The sequence below is a fragment of the Oryx dammah genome, unplaced genomic scaffold (genome assembly GCF_014754425.2).
Source record: "Oryx dammah isolate SB20612 unplaced genomic scaffold, SCBI_Odam_1.1 HiC_scaffold_29, whole genome shotgun sequence".
In the NCBI taxonomy this organism is placed as follows: domain Eukaryota; kingdom Metazoa; phylum Chordata; class Mammalia; order Artiodactyla; family Bovidae; genus Oryx; species Oryx dammah.
Window position 1 is genome coordinate 59,417,802 of NW_024070213.1, and position 13,642 is coordinate 59,431,443.

At 35.0% G+C, this 13,642-nt stretch overlaps 1 pseudogene; it reads right to left on the bottom strand.

Moving 5' to 3' along the window:
- Positions 1-395: 395 nt before the first annotated feature.
- Positions 396-1,344, bottom strand: LOC120857381 (annotated as a pseudogene).
- Positions 1,345-13,642: the final 12,298 nt, after the last annotated feature.

Consider the following 13,642-nt stretch of genomic DNA (forward strand, 5'->3'; position numbering starts at 1 on the left):
ATAAATTATCAGTGTTCATCTTGAAAATGCATCAGATATTACACACTAATTTTGAAACTTTGCATTTAAAATACAATGTGATATCATATGATCATTTTAGGGACTGATATTTACAGGATTAAAACCATTTTTAACTTCACGCTATAAAGTATGTCTTAAAGAAATGCAATTCTATTTTAGAATATTCTGTAGGATAAATAGTTTTTACCATACTTTAAATATCAATAAACAATGACTGGAGAAATGGAAGAAATGGACTGGGAAAATATATATTAACAGTCATGTGGCCTGGTAAGAAGATATAAACAGCAAGCAGAGTTATACAGATATTTAGGAATTTCAGAATTTAACCTAATTGTTCTTTAAAGTGTTTTTGACCAAAAGAAAAAAAAAATTCATTTATTAGCAGAAAATACTGCTTTATAGACCATGTCTTTGAAGGTTTGTTTCACTTCCTGGTTTTTCAGGGTGTAGATGAAGGTGTTCAGCATGGAGGCTACAGAAGTATTGAGAATACCTACTCTTTTTGTCAGTGATGCCTTTTTTTTTTTTTTTGGCCGAGGGATTATCATACATGAATATACAGCTTCCATAGGAGATGAAAATAACAATCATGTGAGAGGAACAAGTGGAGAGGCCTTTTTTCTCTGACTAGCAGATGGGATTCTCAGAATAGTCCTGACAATGTACATATAAGACAAAATCACTAATGCCAAAGTGAACAGCAAACTAACCAAAACAAAGTAAAAACCCATTACTTCTAGGAGCCACGTATCTGAACAAGAGAATTGTAAAGGGGGGAAATAGTCGCACAAAAATTGATCAGTGACATAGGAAGCACAGTAATCCAGCTAGAGGAGAAGCATAAGGGGCAGGAAAATGGTCAGAAACCCACTGAGCCATGCTCAGAGAACAAGCAGGCGGCAGAGTTTCCTGCTCATGATGGTTGTGTAATGCAGGGGCTTGCTGATGGCAACATAGTGGTCATAGGACATAGCGGTTAGAATGTAAATTTTAGTCACCCCCATGAAAATAGAGAAAAATAGTTGGGCTGCACAATTGTAAGAAATAGTCTTGTCCCTGGTGATAATTGCCCCCAGAAATGTAGGGATGCACACAATAGTAAAGGAGATTTCTAAGAAAGAGAAGTTTTGAAGGAAGAAATACATTGGTGTCCGGAGATGGGAGTCCACCCAGGTTATGGTGATGATAATCAGGTTTCCAATGACACTGAATACATATGTGATAAATAAAGGAAAATCACAATCTGAAGTTCAGGATCATCAGAAAGGCCTAGGAGGACAAACTCTGTGATCACAGTGTTGTTCATTTCTCTCTCTCTCTCTTTTTAAAATATATTTAGGTTAAAAATGTATTAAAAGGGAAGAGATGAAATAATTTATTATTATCAAAGTCATTATAATCAATACAATTCTAAAACATTCTAATTCTTGCTGATATCATTTTTTTAGCTTATTTTCCTTATATCTTAAAACATACCTGGTTCCTGCTTTATATAATACTTCTCTTATTCTAATTAGAAAATCACATTATTGAGAGATGATAAATGAAATGTATACTTTTTATTTTGTCCATTTAATGGAAATCCTTGCAATTTTGTTGGAATAATCCTATAAAATATTCATTTTTTTCTGTCATGTATTTATTAGAAGATGCCACCACTTAAAAAACAGAAATGGATGATCTCACTTCCTTCAAAAGATCAAAAATGAAATTTAAAAAACTAAAGTAGCAACCCATTTTTCTTTGTGCATGACTCATTACTTTTTATGATATAAATCAATTAAAGATTTTCTTAGCAAATAAAATAAACTTTAAAATGTTTAATGATTAAATTATTAATTTTATTTTAATATTAATATTTATGAACTAATTATCAACATAACATGAGAATGCTCCATACTTATATATGTATTTATAATAAAATAGATAGAATAAATAGTTGAATTATATTATTTAATAGGAAATATATTCACTTAAAGATTTGTCTATAATTCCATTGAAATCATTAATGTTTGGCATCATCTGTGATTTTCTAAGAATATACATATAGAAACATTTCTATTTTGAGCTTAAAAGGATATGAAGCATTCATCTACTTTTCTTTTTCTATTGAAGCACAAACTGAAAAGTAGCTACTTGCCTCAGATCATAGTGGCTCTGTCACCCAGACTGCAGCCCACTGCATTTTCCATTTGAACATCATTTCTCAGCTATTAAGCTTTATTAAAAAGCATTTTATTCCCTTGAAGCTCTGTCCCACATTTGTCTTTTGCATGAGGCAACTGAGCCAAAGGGATATTCCAGAAATGTATAGGGAAACCTCTCCTATGCCTACAAACATCCAAACTTATTCACTTAATTCCCATCTCTGCTAGATATATCATTCTGTTCATTTGTTTTGCTAAAATCATGACAGATCCCTTCTCCTTATTTCTGATATTCACATTTCTGCTGCGAGTAATAAAATGCAAAATCTTTGCTTTCCTGCCAGATACTAGCACATGTCACATTAATCAAATTTCATTAAATTTTCTCTATTTTATGGTGACTCAAGGGAAATAGTTCAGGAAATAAAAACAATGTCAGAAAGCTATAGAAGATGTGGAAATGCACTATCCTCCTTTTCAATAAAGTTGGTCTAGAAGTTTAAGGGAGCAATATTTAAAGAAAGAACTGCAAGAAATATGAGAATATTGAGTATTTTGAGCATAGATACTCAAAGTAGGATCTAGTATCCCTCTGACTGCACTAATAGCTCAAATTTTTCACGTCCAGTTGTTTTGACCTATGAAGATACTCATACATTGATCTCCCAGGAATGAAGCAAAGTCGAGGCCAAATCTCTGCTAAGGTATAGACCATGAGGGATTTCTGGAATGCCGGGGTCCAGCCCCGGTGGATCCAGGGTGATTCAAAGGTGGGGGGATGGTGTCGGTGTCTTTGGAAAAATACATATTTAATTACAGATATAGAGAGAGATAGAAATGGATAGTGTAGTAGAAAATAGTGTAGTGGAGAAAAGGAGGCTGAATCCAGATGGGAATTCAGCCAGAGAAACGGGAGCAAGAAAGAAGCAACATGGGGGAGTTAGTCTTTCTGGAAACTGATCCGATTTCTTTATTTTGGGGTTTGCTTATATACCTTTTGTTACATATAGGGATGAATACAGAGTCACGTGTGGGTCAGCAGTCCTGACCTTTATCAAAATCAGGTGCTTCACATAAATGTATAAAAAAAAGTCTTAGGGATATTACATCATCTTCTGGCCATGAGTGAGACCTGCTGACATTTTATGATCCTTTCTTTCTGATAATCAAAAAAACTTATTTCTTCCAAGGGTGTTTTTTCTTAAACCAGGCACCACCCTCCAAATAAAGTTGCATTCCTATAGGATGAGGGTGTAGTGAGTTACAATCAAGAAAGGAATTTATTTAACCCAAGGTTAACAGGATTAATCTTAAAGGTTAATACTTATTTCTCTTATATGCTTAAAGGTTAATACTTATTTCTCCTATATGTTAGTTATATTCATTATAAGGGCAGGGAATATGGAGATTTAGCAGCAAACGTCAGCCCAACAAATGAAAATCCTTTCACCAATGCTCCCCTTAAGATCTAGCTAGTCTTAAGATTGTGATAAAGTTACATTTTTATATAACAAGGACACAGTGATTTATAACAAAGCACAGTGATCTATTACAAAAGAGAAAATCCATTAACTCAAAAAGTCTAGTATTGCTAACAAAAGCTACTATATTTCCTTTTCTATATTCCAAATACATTGATTAATATATTCCCAGGTGCCTAAGGATATGGAGGCCTGGCGGCAATCATTGACTCAACAAGAAGAAAAAGCCCTATGCTAATTAAGACTCTCAATATACTCCAAAACTCTCTGTGCTGTTTATGGTTAAGAGGTAGTAAACAATCGTGCATAGTAGCAGGAGTATGGATAATCCTGTCACACAAGCTAGTCTGTCAGAAGAGAGGTTTGACCTAAGACATCCTTGTCCCACCCAGAGCAGGGAATTAGCAGCAATTATTGGCACAACAAATGAAAAACCCTTCACCAATATAATTCCTAACCAACCCACTATACTAATAATTTCTAACTCCCCAAAAGAATTTGCCTTTAGTAAGTCTAAAACATCTCATGCCTCTCAGGTTGGGAGGCTGTAAACAATCACATGTGGCCAGACGAACCTATACAGGCGGGCTAGATAACCTTCAGAGGAGTCCGTAAGCTGAAACACTCTTGTCACACCCAGGAATTTTTATTGCCTTGGAGCTGCACGTTTACTCCTTCTCCAAGAGAAATGGTTATGGGGGAGAATATAAAACAGACTCTGGTTTTGGGGTAGATGCTTGGGAACAGGGGGTTTCCTGAGGCTTGATCACACCTTTGCGTATTCCAAGCCTCCTTCCTTATGACCTTTGCCATGGGCGGAGTTCCTCACGCTGGCCCCCGGCACTGGAAGCCATACTTGGCATTCTCAGTAACCTCCTAATTCTCCTCTACAGTGAATCTCTCTTGGGAATGGCTATGTTCATCTTTGTATCCCATAGAAGACCTCAATGTTGACTTTTATAAAAATAACCACTTCCAATAACAATAATTATTTAATATTTCATGAGTAATAGAAATAAATGGGAAATTTTACAAAAATAGAACTTTTTTGTTTATTTTTAAATATAAATTCATGTATTTTAATTGGAGGTTAATTACTTTACAATATTATATTGGTTTTGCCATACATCAACATGAATCCGCCACAGATATGCACGTGATCTCCACCCTGAACCCCCCTCCCTCCTCCCTCCCCGCACCATCACTCTGGGTCCTCTCAGTGCACCACAGATGTATAGAAAAAAAAATAGAACTTTTAATCTAGCATGTCCTTGATAAATAGACAGCATATACAAATAACAGATTCTCAAAGCAATAAAGTGAAGTGAAAGTGAAGTCGCTCAGTCATGTCTGAGTCTTTGCGACCCCGTGGACTGTAGCCCACCAAGCTCCTCTGTCCATGGGATTCTCCAGGCAATAATACTGGAGTGGGTTGCCATCTCCTTCTCCACGGCAAAGCAACAAGGATCTAACCAATTAGTTAAGGTGTTTCTTCTGAAATCAATAATGACTTCATTAGACAATGAAACCTTAGTACTCTACATGATACACTAGCAAGGCAGAAGTCACCTAGAATTAAGTGCCTACTAAAACAAGATTGAAGAAACTTGCATAATGAATAGGAGTCCTGTGCACTGTGCTGGCATCTTCCAAATGCATCTGATAGCTAAAAGAAAATATATATATATAACTTTAATATTTCAGTAATCTCATAACCATGAGATGGCATTACCAATAATAAATCCTGGTCCTACAGCCTCCTTAATTTTACAAATGATTTAATTCACAACTTTTCCACCTGTCTCACGTAACTACTAGTCTCATGTGACTGGGGAAGTTTGGGGACTGAGAATTAGTATGAAGCTTCTATAGATTCAGATGCCTCAAAACCTGAATTTGGAGGCACCACGTAGACTCCCTTGCCAAGAAAAGGATCCATCTCCCTCTGCTTCAGGAAGCTGGCCATGCATTGTTTAGGGACACTGTCATTACTTCACATGAAGGAGCTATTTTCTTCATGTGTGCGTTTGTCACTCCTAAACTAGTTTTTAAGCTTATAACACATATACATGCCAGGAATTATCCAGGAGATGGTGAACATCAAAAAAAACTAAAAATAACTTTATATATGAAAAATTTCACAAATTTTTGCTATCTTTGCAAAATTTTTATTTTTTTTTCTTTTTAATTTATTTTATTATTGAAGGTTAATTTCTTTACAAAATTTTGTTATTTTCTGTCAAACATCAAGCTGAATCAGCCATAGGTATACATGTATCCCCTCCCTTTTGAACCTCCTTTCGATCTCCCTCCCCACCCCACTCCTCTAGGTTGATACAGAGCCCCTGTTTGAGTTTCCTGAGCCATGCAGCAAATTCTTGTGGGATATCCATTTTATATAGGGTAATGTAAGTTTCCATGTTACTCTTTCCATACATCTCACCCTCTCCTCCCCTTTCCCATGTCCGTAAGTCTATTCTCTATTTCTGTTTCTCTATTGCTGCCCTGTAAATAAGTTTTTCAGTACCATTCTTCTAGAGTCCATATATATGTGTTAGGATATTATATTTATCTTTCTCTTTCTGACTCATATCATCTGTATAACAGGTTCTAGGTTCATCCACCTCATTAGAACTGACTCAAATGCATTCCTTTTTATGGCTGAGTAGTACTCCATTGTGTATATGTACCAAAACTTTATCCATTAATCTGTCGATGGACATCTAGGTTGCTTCCATGTCCCAGCTATTGTAAATAGTGCTGCAATGAACAATGGGACACATGTGTCTTTTTCAATTTTGGTTTCCTCAGGGTATATGCCTAGGAGTGGGTCATATGGTGGTTCTATTCCTATTTTTCTAAGGAAGCTCATACCATCTTCCATAATGGCTGTATCGATTTAGATTAACATCAACAGTGCAAGAGCACTCCCTTTTCTCCACACCCTCTCCAGAATTTATTGTTTGTAAACTTTTTGATGATGGCTATTCTGACCAGTATGAGGTGACACCTCATTGTAGTTTTTTTTTTTTTAACCTTATTTTACTTTACAATACTGTATTGGTTTTGCCATACATTGACATGAAAAGATGCTCGACATCACTCGTTATTAGAAAAATGCAAATCAAAACACTCATTGTAGTTTTGATTTGCATTTTTCTAATAATGAGCGATGTCGAGCATCTTTTCATGTGTTTTTTAGCCATCTGTAGGTCTTCTTTGGGGAAATGCCTGTTTAGGTCTTTTTCCCACTTTTTGATTGGGTTGTTTTTCTGGCATCGAGTTGTATGAGCTGCTTGTATATTTTGGAAATTAATATTTTGTCAGTTGTTTCATTTGCTATTATTTCCTCCCATTCTGAGGGTTGTCTTTTCACTTTGCTTATAGTTTCCTTTGCTGTGCAAAAGCTTTTAAATTTAATCAGGTCTCACTTGTCTACTTTTGCTTTTATTTCCATTACTCCAGAGGTGGGTCATAGAGAATCTTGCTTTGATGCCTATGTTTCCCTCTAAGAGTTTCATAGCTTGCCTATGTTTCCCTCTAAGATTTTTATAGCTTCTGGTATTACATTTAGGTTTTTGATCCATTTTGAGTTTATCTTTGGGTGTGGTGTTAGGAAGTGTTCTAATTTCATTCTTTTACATGTGGCTGTCCAGTCTTCCCAGCACCATTTATTAAAGAGGCTGTCTTTGTCCCATTGTATATTCTTGCCTCCTTTGTCAAAAATAAGGTACCCATAGGTGCATAGGTTTATTTCTGGGCTTTCTATTTTGTTCCTTTGGTCTATATTATGTTTTTGTGCCAGTACCGTACTGTCTTGATGGCTGCAGCATTGTAGTATAATCTTAAGTCAGGAACATTGATTCCTTCAGCTCCATTCTTCATTCTCAAGACTGCTTTGGCTCTTCCAGGTCTTTTGTGCTTCCATATGAATTGTGAAATTTTTGTTCTAGTTCTGTGAAAAATGCCATTGGTAATTTGATAGGGATCATATTGAGTCTGTAGATTGCATTTGGTAGTATAGTCATTTTCATTATACTGATTCTTCCTACCCAGGAACATGGAATATCTCTCCATCTGTTTATGTCATCTTTGATTTCTTTCATTAGTGTCTTATAATTTTCTGTGTACAGTTCTTTTTCTCCTTAGGTAAGTTTATTCCTAGATATTTAATACTTATTGTTGCAATAGTGAATGGGATTGATTCCTTAATTTCTCTTTCTGGATTTTCATTCTTAGTTTATAGAAATGCAAGTGATTCTTGTGTATTGATTTTGTATCCTGCAACTTTGCTAAATTCACTGATCAGCTCTAGTAATTTTCTAATACTATCTTTAGGGTTTTCCATGTACAGTATCATGTCATCTGCAAACTGAGAATTTTACTTCTTCTTTTCTGATCTGGATTCCTTTTATTTCTTTATCTTCTCTGATTGCTGTTACTAGGACTTTCCAAGCTATGTTGAATAATAATGGTGACAGTGAACACTCGTGTCTTGTTCCTGATCCTTTATTAATGATGGCAATGAAACCAAACCAGACAAAACACAGCAACAGCAGAGGAATGTAGATTATCTTTGGCCTCTGAAATGCTGGGATTCAAAACTCTTCTCACTTATAAACAAGCCCAGCTCCAGAGCATCACTGGCTGGGCTCACTAGACAAGTGGGGAACAAGTGGACTGGGTTTATGGAGTTTACAAAGAGCAGGTGTAAAGCATTACAAGGCCTGTTTTTCCCTGTCAGGGAAAAGATGAAGTCACAGAAAGGAACACATTGGAAACAGGAATATGGCAGAGCTCTTGTTCTTCAATTCTCCTCCCAGAGGCACCAGAAAGGAGAGACAGCACCGAGGCCTGCTCCTGTGACTGCAGGAGGCCAATGGTTCAGACACACAGGACTCAGGACAATTCCAGCCAAGCTGGGAACCAGCAGAGGAAGTCTGTAAGCTTCAGGGAGACTCACTGTGGGTTTTTTTAAATATAAATTTATTTATTTTAATTGGAGGCTAATTACTTTACAATATTGTATTGGTTTTGCCATACATCAACATGAATCTGCCACGGGTGTACACGTGTTCCCCATCCTGAACCCCCTTCCTGCCTCCCTCCCCATACCATCCCTCTGGGTCATCCCAGTGCACCAGCCCCAAGCATCCTGTATCCTGCATCGAACCTGGACTGGCGATTCATTTCATATATATTATACATGTTTCAATGCCATTCTCCCAAATCATCCCATCCTCTCCCTCTCCTACAGAGTCCAAAACACTGTTCTATATATCTGTGTCTCTTTTGCTGTCTCGCATACAGGGTTATCATCACCATCTTTCTAAATTCCATATATACGCATTAGTATACTGTATTGGTGTTTTTCTTTCTGACTTCCTTCACTCTGTATAATAGGCTCCAGTTCACTGTGGATTTAAACTAGTATTCCAACCATCAGATAATAGAGTGGCTATCTTTTCCAAGGCCATAAAAATGTTAATGGAGAGAATCCCATCTATTTTATGTTTTCTTTCCTTTTTAAAGTTATTTTTATTGAAAGAGAATTGACATATAACATTGCATTAGTTTCAGGTGTACAGCATAATGATTAGATATTTGTATAAATCACAAAATAATCACCAAAATAGGTCTAGTTAACACCCCACCACCACAAATAGTTACAGTCATTTTTTGTGATAAGTTTTAAGATCTACTCTCTTAGCAATTTTCAAATACATAACACAGAATTATTAGCTATAGTCACCATGTTGTACATGATGCTAGATTATTTTAACTAACTGCTGATTTATTTTACTATAAATATGGAAACTTAGGTTTGGATGAATTCCCATGGCATAGGGGGAAAGAAACATAATTTTATATCATGCTGAATTTACTGAAACGAGTGCACTTATCAAAAATTCTGGATTTTTCATGTCACCTGAGGTAGATGAGAAAAGTACCACTGGATTCTCAGGTGATTAATACATTTCAATTTCAAATTAACTTATTACAAAAGAAGTTGAAATAGCATAAGTTCCTTTATAAAAAGTAGAGTTTTAAACATATAGATTAAAGAGACAGATAGATTGGAATTTATTCAGCATATTCAAAGCTATTGATTGGGGAAGGAGAGGGTGACATGATATGAGAGCGTGACATTGGGAACTCAGAGACAGTGCTCTGTGACAACTAGCAAGGTGGGATAGGGATGGAGGTGGGTGGGAGGTTCAAGAAAGAGGGGATATATGTATACCTAATGCTTATTCATGTTGATGTACGGCAAAAGACTTCAAAATATTATAAAATAATTATTCTCTAATTTAAAACAAATAAAGCTATTCATTAAAAGAACAAACTTTTTCTCTAAGATGTCCGGAGTTGAAACAAGTATGTCTTTCCAGTGTCTTTTTTAACAGAGGAAAAAGGGACATGAGGTTGACGATTAAAGTGGGAGATCTGCTATTGAAACGTTAAGTCTTGGATTCAAGAAACCTTTACACACATTTCCAGCTGAGGTTAAACAAAGTAATGCTCTCCTTTCTTTTCTCAGCTCTTACATCTTAAACATATTCCTTTTTCATGGCCTATCTCATGCCATAATTTTTACATTTTTGTATTTTTATTGGTGATTTTACTGCTTAAAATGGTCCTGAAAGCCCAGTCTTAAGGTATTGTTTCTTAAGAGCATGTACATTCATATAATCCATTATTGAAAACACTGTTAAAAAGCAGATTTTATTAAAAAAAAAAAAAACTTTAAAAGCATACGAATTGCTATGCTCAGTGGAGATATAAGTTATTAACATTGTCCTAAGAAGTATTTGTTTTCAGTACTTGACTGGTTTGCATAGTGCTCTTCAAAAAATTCATGTCCATCTGGAGTCTGAAGCTTTGACCTTATTTGGAAATAGGATCTTTGCATATGTAAGCAAGCTAAGATTAGGACTTATACATGAATTTTCCATGTAGCTTTATTTAGTGACAGGTTGTCCATGATGTGTAATTTTAAATGACACTGTGGTTTATAGATAAACATCAGATTAAAGCTATTGTGACATTTGTAATTAAACATGAGTATGTTTATGTCACGTTAGTGTTCTTTTTAGTAGTCTCTTTCTTCAGTATGTTCTTTGTATTACTTAATCATATATCATGAATAACTTCATTTGTCTCCCAAAGAAACAGTAAAAATAATTTAAAATTCTTTATTCAGGAATATCTATTAAGTTCATTAAATAACCCCAGGTTTCATTTAATTTAAGCTATATATTTTAAGGAACTCCTGGATTAAAGAGCAACATAATATAAATTTCAAAAACTTAATGTGAATAGAATATTATAGACATCTTTTCAGATCAAAGCAGTGAGCAAGAAAATGCTGGGAAAGAGTATTGCTTATATTGGACAAGAGAAAGGGAATTTGAGATTTCAAAAACAATGTAGAATTCTCACACTTTTTTGTAAGAAGTGAAAATTATGTAAAAAGCTATCTTTGTCATCTCTATATCCTCAGAAAAAGTTTCAAAAATAATTATTGAATGAATCAATGGTAATGGGTCTAATCATGATCGGGTTTTTTATGTCAACATTCAATGAAAATATATAAAAACTTAAAAATAAGCCTGACATCTGTATAGTGTAGAATAATTGCTAACTTATAGTGTTAGAATAATGGAGGTCTTAAACATCACAATGAATTTTTCATGTTTTCTTTATGATTCGAGAAAAAAACACTTTTTCATGGGGCTTCCCTGGTGGCTCAGTCGGTAAAGAAACCATCTGGAATGCTGGAAACCTGGGTTTTATCACTGGGTCGGGAAGATCCACTAGAAAAGAGAATGACAACCTCCTTCAGTATTCTTGTCTGGAGAATTCCAGGGACAGAGGAGCCTGCTGAGCTACAGTCCATGGGGTTGCAAAGAGTCAGACACAACTGAGCAGCTAACACTTTCACTGTTCACAGCCTAGTCTGTTGCTGCTTAAGACCTGCTTATCTCTACTGCTTGGTTATTGTTTCTACTCCTTATGAAGTTTTGGATTATTATGAAAATGTATCTTTTTCTATATATTTTCCTGCTCTGATTTCAGGCCACTCTCACCTAAATATTTTATTTGAAACTGTTTACTAATTTGGACCACTGTTTAGTGATTGGTGTCTTGAGACCAATCTCCATTGTGCATTTTGTTTTTTCATCAATTAATCCCCATGGGTCCATTGTAATAGAGCAGATAAAAGTATGGCTAACTGGAATAATATTACTTCTGCATAAAAATTGTATCACCTTGCTCACCAAGCTTGAAAAGACATCACATCAGCTTTCATGTCAATTATATCAAGTACTAAGATAATACATCTTTAAGTGAAAATAGGTAGGAAATAATCCTGGAAACTGAGATCTTTGGAGACTTTTGCTTTACTATTTAGAAGTGTGTTGATACATACCCTTTTTGTAAACACTGGAGAGGGGGGGTCTTACAGTTATTCTTCATTATTGATATTTTGGTTATTTGGTTACAAATATATGATTACAGAGAGGAAACAGATTGCAAAAGCTTTTGAAAAATCCCAAAGTACTTAGCTGAAGCAAATTAAAGAAGCTATTAGAAGTGATATTGAATAACCAGTCATATTCACCATAAATGTAAGTACTTCTTTGATAGCTTTTTTAAAAAATATAAATTGACTGTAATAGTATATAATTATGCTTATACAAATAAACTCAATTATGTACTATGTATAAATAAAATTAAACAGCATATTTATATGTAATATGTAAAGAAAAATTTGAAGCTACTATTTAATAATTTTATGAAACATTTTTATTCATTACAGCATAAATATTTTGTGATTAACAAGACTTTCATGAATTTTTCTCTTCTTGTCTATATATCCTTACATAATAATTTTTAATATCATAAATATCAAGACACCATGTAATCATGTTTGTTCATTATTCAAAATAATACACTTGATGTGTTTTTTATATATAAATTTATTTATTTTAATTGGAGGATAATTACTTTACAATATTGTATTGGTTTTGCCATACATCAACATGAATCCACCACAAGTATACACGTGTTCCCCATCCTGAACCCTACTCCCGCTTCCCTCCCCATACCATCCCTCTGAGTTGTCTCAGTGCAACAGCCCCAAGAATCCAGTATCATGTATTGAACCTGGACTGGCAATTCATTTCTTATATGATATTATACATGTTTCAATGCCATTCTCCCAAGTCATCCCACCCTCTCCCTCTCCCACAGAGTCCAAAAGAAGGGAGAAAAATCAAATCAATAAAATTAGAAATGAAAATGGAGAGATCATAACAGACAACACAGATATACAAAGGGTCATAAGAGACTACTATCAGCAATTATATGCCAATAAAATGGACAACGTGGAAGAAATGGACAAATTCGTAGAAAAGTACAACTTTCCAAAACTGAACCAGGAAGAAATAGAAAATCTTAACAGATCCATCACAAGCACGGAAATTGAAACTGTAATCAGAAATCTTCCAGCAAACAAAAGCCCAGGTCCAGACGGCTTCACAGCTGAATTCTACCAAAACTTTAGAAAAGAGCTAACACCTATCCTACTCAAACTCTTCCAGAAAATTGCAGAGGAAGGTAAACTTCCAAACTCATTCTATGAGGCCACCATCACCCTAATACCAAAACCTGACAAAGATGCCACAAGAAAAGAAAACAACAGGCCAATATCACTGATGAACATAGATGCAAAAATCCTTAACAAAATTCCAGCTATTAGAATCCAGCAACACATTAAAAAGATCATACACCATGACCAAGTGGGCTCTATCCCAGGGATGCAAGGATTCTTCAATATCCGCAAATCAATCAATGTTATTCACCACATTAGAAATTGAAAAATAAAAACCATATGATTATCTCAATAGAGGCAGAGAAAGCCTTTGACAAAATTCAACATCCATTTATGATAAAAACTCTTCAGAAAGCAGGAATAGAAGGAAC